General features: G+C 45.6%; 1 protein-coding gene across 3 annotated transcripts in view; it reads right to left on the bottom strand.

Moving 5' to 3' along the window:
* Window positions 1–1,563: 1,563 nt before the first annotated feature.
* LOC103621274 (high affinity cAMP-specific and IBMX-insensitive 3',5'-cyclic phosphodiesterase 8A) overlaps window positions 1,564–6,061 on the bottom strand; it is a 149,783-nt gene continuing 145,285 nt past the window's right edge. For 2 of the 3 annotated variants that reach the window (XM_008640054.2, XM_008640053.2), the window contains exon 24: window positions 1,564–2,219. The gene's annotated coding sequence lies outside the window, so the exon portion shown is untranslated. Of the gene's footprint in view, window positions 2,220–2,411; window positions 2,454–6,061 lie in introns of all 3 variants that reach the window. The other variant, XM_017742641.1, reaches the window with a different exon arrangement.

Genomic DNA, 6,061 nt, shown 5'->3' with positions numbered 1-6,061 from the left:
CAGCCACCATCCTGTGCAGCACCTGCTGCGCTTGCCCATCTCCCTTCCTTCCCAAAATATGTGTTTGATCCTGCAGACTGAAGCACGAGAATAACACCCGCTGCTGCACAGCCCTGGCCAGGCTGAGGGAGAGCCACCAGCTCTCAGCAGCTCCTGGGTGTCCACCAGCAGGGCTGGGGCCAGACGAAGCTGCTATTTCTCATCCCTGAGATGGGTGTTCCACAGCTCCCAAATCCACCTGCACGGGCGCCTGCATCCAGGCTGGGCTGGGCCAAAAGTAGCGTGTGACCTCCCTTTGCTTGGAGGCATTTTGCAGCCAGTTGTATACACTCAAGTTTTCTCTCAATCTCTAAACAAAATTCCTTTACATTCCATCTCTGGCAATGGAAAGTGCATCATCAGGTGATGCCTGAGGCCACACCAACACCTCCTGCCTTGTGTCCCTGTGCTGATGTGAAAGCAGCAGCCAGGCTGCTGTAGTAGAACTATGTTTTGTGCCTGTGCAGCGAGAGTCAGATGTATTTCATGGTCTGGGTAATAAAATGCTTGATGAAATAAACATTTTGCTTCCCATAAATGGAAGCATGTAGTTTCGAGTGAGGATTTATTACGCCCAAAATTTCTGAGCATGCCCAAAGAGATGGCTCATACTGACATACAGGAAAGGACACTTAGGAATCAGTCCAACTTCCTCACAGTCTGTCCAACAGAAAAAGCAGCCTTTGTTTCTGGTGGAGAATTTCAAATTCAGCATCATCGTTACAGCCTGTTCTTTTGCTTTGCATTCCTCTGTGCACTAACCTTAGAGTTCATATCTGGCTCTTAAAAGAGTTAAATCAAAAGGTCAAAGGATAGACAGACAAAAATACAAACACCTATATACACAGCTGTTTAAATTAGAAACTGATATTCTGGGGGGGGGTTTTGTTTTGTTTTGCTGCAAATGGAAAAGCAGCCACTGGCTTTTGGGCCATATGGTGCTGTCTCAGTCCCTCTGTGGAGTTTTGCACATGGCAAGTATCTCATGGCAAAGCAGTGAGAGCAGGCCTGTGTGGGGGTCTCTGGCTCTCTCTGCTTGCAGCACAAGAAGAAAATCTAAGCGTAGGGTGCATCTGACCAGAAGAGGCAGAAGTAGGTCTGAACTTTGCTCAGCCACAGCACTGTGGCATTTCAGGTACACGCTATAATAACGTGACCATATATTTGCAACCAGACTTAGGACAGATTTCCTTCAGAAAGACAAAATCATATAAGTGGATCCATGGGTAAGAAGTAACACTCATAAGGCAGATTATGAACAGAACTAAGCCAGAACTAAGTGTAAGTTCACCAAAATCAATGCTCTGGGAAGGACTTTTACTTGTAAGTCCCAAAGTGTGGCTACTAGTAGGCAGATGGAAGAAATAAAACCCCAAATTCAAAGTCCCTTTTTTCAGACCACCTTCTACAAACATGATTGACTCTTGTTACAACAAAAGCAACACAAATATCACTTTGCTAATACCTACTGAGCCAGACTTAAATATGTCACTGATATTTACTTAACAAACATTGTTAGGTATGTACTCTGCTGTGGTTCAAAGAACTTGTTTATTTAAAACAGCTTATTTTAAAACAAGGCTTTAGGTTTGGGGTTTTTTTTTTGCTGTTGGGGTTTCTGTGTGGTTTTTGATTGGTTGGTTGGTTGGTGTTTTTTGGGTTTTTTTGTTCCTGGCGTGATAGAGCAGCTAAAACTTTGTGCTTTCTGACCTTGGCTTGCCAGAGATCTGTCGTAACAGAGACAGCACATTGGCACTGAGTCTGCCAGCATGGATTTTGAGGGGCTGGGAGAGGCTGCTTGCTTTTTGGGCTTGGTTGTCAGGTGAGGAGTACTTCACTCTGCTCGCACAATGTCCTGGTACTCAAGCAGTTGGAGTCTTTCTCCCTCACTAGCCCCAGAAGCCGTGTCTGATGTTAAGCACGCCGTTCCCAGTCCTGGAGGGGTGGCTGGGCGTCTTGCCTGGTCCTGAGCGCTCACATTCCCGCTGGATCCTTGCACTCTGCCTTACTTACGGTAAGCAGAGCCTGGCACAGCCGGCACCACCCGGCGTGGGGACAGCGCTGGCACTCCGTGTGCCCCCGCTGATGGCATTCGGCTCTCCCGGGAGTCTCACCAAGCTCGGCACATAATGGGGTGGGAGGACGGAGCTCTGCCATCTTAGGAACTCTGGCCAATATCTCTGAAAAACACCAGAGACAAACCCTTATGAAAGCACCTGCTTTCTACATTTCTCTACCCATTTTTTGGCAGTCAGCAGGATCCCCGCCAGAGCCCTCAGCAGCAGCCAGGCAGCCCCAAGGACTAGGCCAGGGTTTGCCATGGGGTAGATGCCCACAAGTCCCTGTGCTTCCCTGCAGCTCATTTCACCCACCTGTGAAAGGGTTTTGTGGGTCTGCTTGTAAAGCTTAGGGATCTGTAAAGGAAAAATTTCATTTTCTGTATAGAATAATATTACAAGCAAAGTAACTTTTTTTTTTAGGCAAATAGGGACAGTCCTTGTTGGAGGTACGAAGCAATATTCCTCACACATTTTGCACTGCAAATACCAAGAAAACCTTACCAAACATATTGCATTTCATCTTTAGGCTGAAGACAAAGCCATACCTCCTCCCCCGAGCTGGGGAGCTGCAGGATCACCAGGTTGACGTCATTCTCCTTGGTTATAAAACATGCTGCATGCTGAACTTGGCACTCAGCATGCTCAGGTTGAGCTAAAAGCTAATGTAATGAACTCTGGGGAAGGATTTACATCAAATACCACTCTAGAATATTAAATACAGACAGGACCAACTTCTCACTTGAATAATTACACACTGGCTAAATTCCTTCTTTTGTTTCAGAAACAGGAATCACCTTTCTCACTTCCTCTTGAAAATTGTATGCATTGGTGTGCTATTTCACTACCTATGTGACAAAAGGATGAAGTAATTTCTGTTAATTACCATGGGCTGAACTAAGATGAGTTTCAGCTCTAGCAATGACTCTTGCCACTCGAGGGGGGGAGCAAGCAAACCAAGAAAAGGCAGATTCAAATTTCAACAAGTGTGCCCAGCTGCTTGTGCTTGGTAACATAACCTCAAAGGCAGAGGTGCCTGGGAACGCTCCTGAACTTCACTTTGCATGTGGGAGTACAGTACCAAAGACCTTGCACACATATTCCCACTGCCCCAGCAGCACTGCAGTGCTCACAAAGCTGTTTCAGTTAACTGTGTTTGTATTGTCCTCCCACCTGTGGATACCAGTGTAAGGCTTTCAGCCATTACAGGGTATTTTTCCAGGTTCACTTTAACTTGAGTCAGAAAGAAAAAGATTTTCTAGTGGCAAAAGCTATGGTAAGCAGCGAGAGTCAGTTTGAAAGGCAGGGTTTAGTCCCAGTGCTACAGTGTTAGAGGGAGATGTTCAGCCAGTGGAAGTTAAGACAGAGACTCCTAGCAAATTAGCTAAGAAGAAAAATGGAAGCAGAGAAGCTGGAAGAGAGGGGGGAAAGTGGAACATGAGAAGACCAGAAGACTGTTTCCTGGCCTAACACTTACTGTTAAACCACAGGCACAGCGTGAAGGTCCAGGACTTCAAAGATATTTAGAAGCCTCAAAGCTATTTTGCTTAGTGGCTCTGCATCCTCTGCCCTTTCCTAACTCAGTTGCCTTGCTTGCTGAAGAGGACAGTATGATGCCATTGTGTCACAGGGCTTGCAGAGCTCAGTCCACTGAGGTTTGCATGGGAGATGTGGGAGGAGAGTCTTAAACAAGGGGAATAAAGAAAACATGAGACACTTTACCCATGTAACATTCAAAGCAGGCACCGAGAGAAGGCATTCAGCCGAGTTAAGCCACAGCCCTTTACCCACAGAGCCAAAGCTTCAGCAGAACAAAAAACAGCTGAAACACCTGGATGTCCCCTTTGTTCTGAACCCGCAGCACAGGCTGCACAGGGACATGGCAGCAATTTAAAAGCTTGTTTTCTGCATCCAAACGTCATGTCAGGACAAACTGCACTCCATCCTGCTATCATTTAACAGCACCCCTGGGACCCCTGTACCTCGGAGGCATGATGTCACACATCAGCAGAGAGATTATTTGTTTTGAAGCTTGTGAATAGCTCTGAGACTTCACTTCAAAGCACTCCTTGCAGAGTCATGACTCAAACCCTTCTGGTCTCACTGAAGGGCACAACTGACTACTGTTTCCCTGTGCTGTTTCTCAGCACCCAGTAAGTGATTAGTAGATATCTATTATCCTTTCTTTCTTCTCTTTTATGCAGGAATGGCTTTGCCATAGCTCAATTCCTTCATGTTCAGGACACATTTTCTTAAGTGTTTTATCAATGATGTGTCTACTGAGACAAGCAGAAATACCCACAGCAAAAAGCACTGCAACAAAAAACAAGGCATTAATTCTATTTCAGGTGGTTTTTAATTTATATATAGCCATTGGGTGAACTGCAGTATGAAAGCCATCTTCAGACCTGTGACAAGGTAGCTATGCATACCACCTTTCTGGTTTCTCCTTTTGTCAGAATAAGCAATTTTTACTCAGAATTTTATACAAGGGACCAAGATATTTATCTAGAACAATTTACTAAGAAGCCAACATTTTTTTTACCAGATCATAATAGTTCAGACTCACTTGGAAGCATCTACAGTGATATCCAGGTTTAGAAGCAGTATTACCTGATAGAGAATATGCAGCATGGAAAATAGATCCAGTCATTCTGTCATTTAATGCTGAATTGTTGAGTCTTATGAAGTTTTAAAACACAGAGCTTTAAGACTAAAGCCCTGGAGGTGCATAAAGGACCTTTTCTTCATCATGTCTACACTGGAATTTACTCTTGTATTAGCATTAAAGCAAGAACAAATGAAAAGTGCAGACACTGCATAAGACCGCCAGCCTAACTGAAATTGGGAACAATTCAATCACACTCAGTGTTCTCTTTTCCATGGTGAAGGACCATCAGTAAAGCCATTTCTGTCCCCAGGAAGTTCCATCACTGAGTGACAGCTCAAAAAGCTGGAAAGGGTTCAGAGCACAGGGCATGTGATGTTGCTGTGCAATCTTGGAGAATAAAGGAAGGGGATCTGAAATGGCTGAAGCATTTGCAATGGGATCCTGCATCCTGGAGCAATGAATATCAGGATAGAGCTATTGCTGCTCCATAGCAAGGCCCTTCATGCTGCATGGGCAGCAGCCTGGAATCACCCCCAGGGAATGGGCACAGCCTCACAGTGCACAGAAGGCTTCAGAGCTTGGAGAGAGAAGCTCAGTGGGGAGAAATCTTAAGTGCAGATCAGGAATCATGGTTCCAGATTTTAATTATAATCTGTCCTTGGCAAATTTAGATGGACAGGAGAGTGAACAAAGCTGCAGTGGCTGAAAATCAGTGTTAAGTGAAATTATTGCACACCAATATGGACATAAATCTGGCTGATACAGAGAGTTAATTAGCACAGCTCTACAGTCCAAGTAATGGCAATAAAGATGTAGTGTGAATTTCAGGGAATTCATTATATTGATCACATCTTTTCAATGATGATGCATCAGGCATTTTTATAGTAGATTAAATTAACTGCTTTTTACCATTTATTAATATAACCCAGAATATTAACTATGCTCATGAAGAAATACTTTTTCTGGCCAGTTCTGTTTAATATCTTTATTGAGGATCTGGATGAGGGGATCAAGTGCACCCTCAACTCAGTTTGCAGATGACACTAAGTTGCATGGGAGTGTTGCTCTGCTGGAGGGTAGGAAGGCTCTGCAGAGGGATCTGGGCAGGCTGGATCCGTGGGACGAGGCCGGTGGTAGGAGGTTCAACAAGGCCAAGGGCCGGGTGCTGCCCTTGGGTCACAACAACCCCACAGAGCGTCACAGGCTGGAGCAGAGGGCTGGAAAGTGCCCGTCGGGAAAGGGCCCGGGGTGCTGGTCAGCAGCAGCTGAACGCGAGCCAGCGTGTGCCAAGAGGGCCAGTGGCACCAGGCCTGTGGCAGGGACAACCTGTAACCAGCGGCGGGGAAGGCACACC

Source organism: Corvus brachyrhynchos, unplaced genomic scaffold (genome assembly GCF_000691975.1).
Source record: "Corvus brachyrhynchos isolate BGI_N302 unplaced genomic scaffold, ASM69197v1 scaffold97, whole genome shotgun sequence".
NCBI classification, from domain to species: Eukaryota; Metazoa; Chordata; class Aves; order Passeriformes; family Corvidae; genus Corvus; species Corvus brachyrhynchos.
Note: the sequence above shows the minus strand (reverse complement) of the source record. Positions and strands in the feature narration are given on the sequence as shown.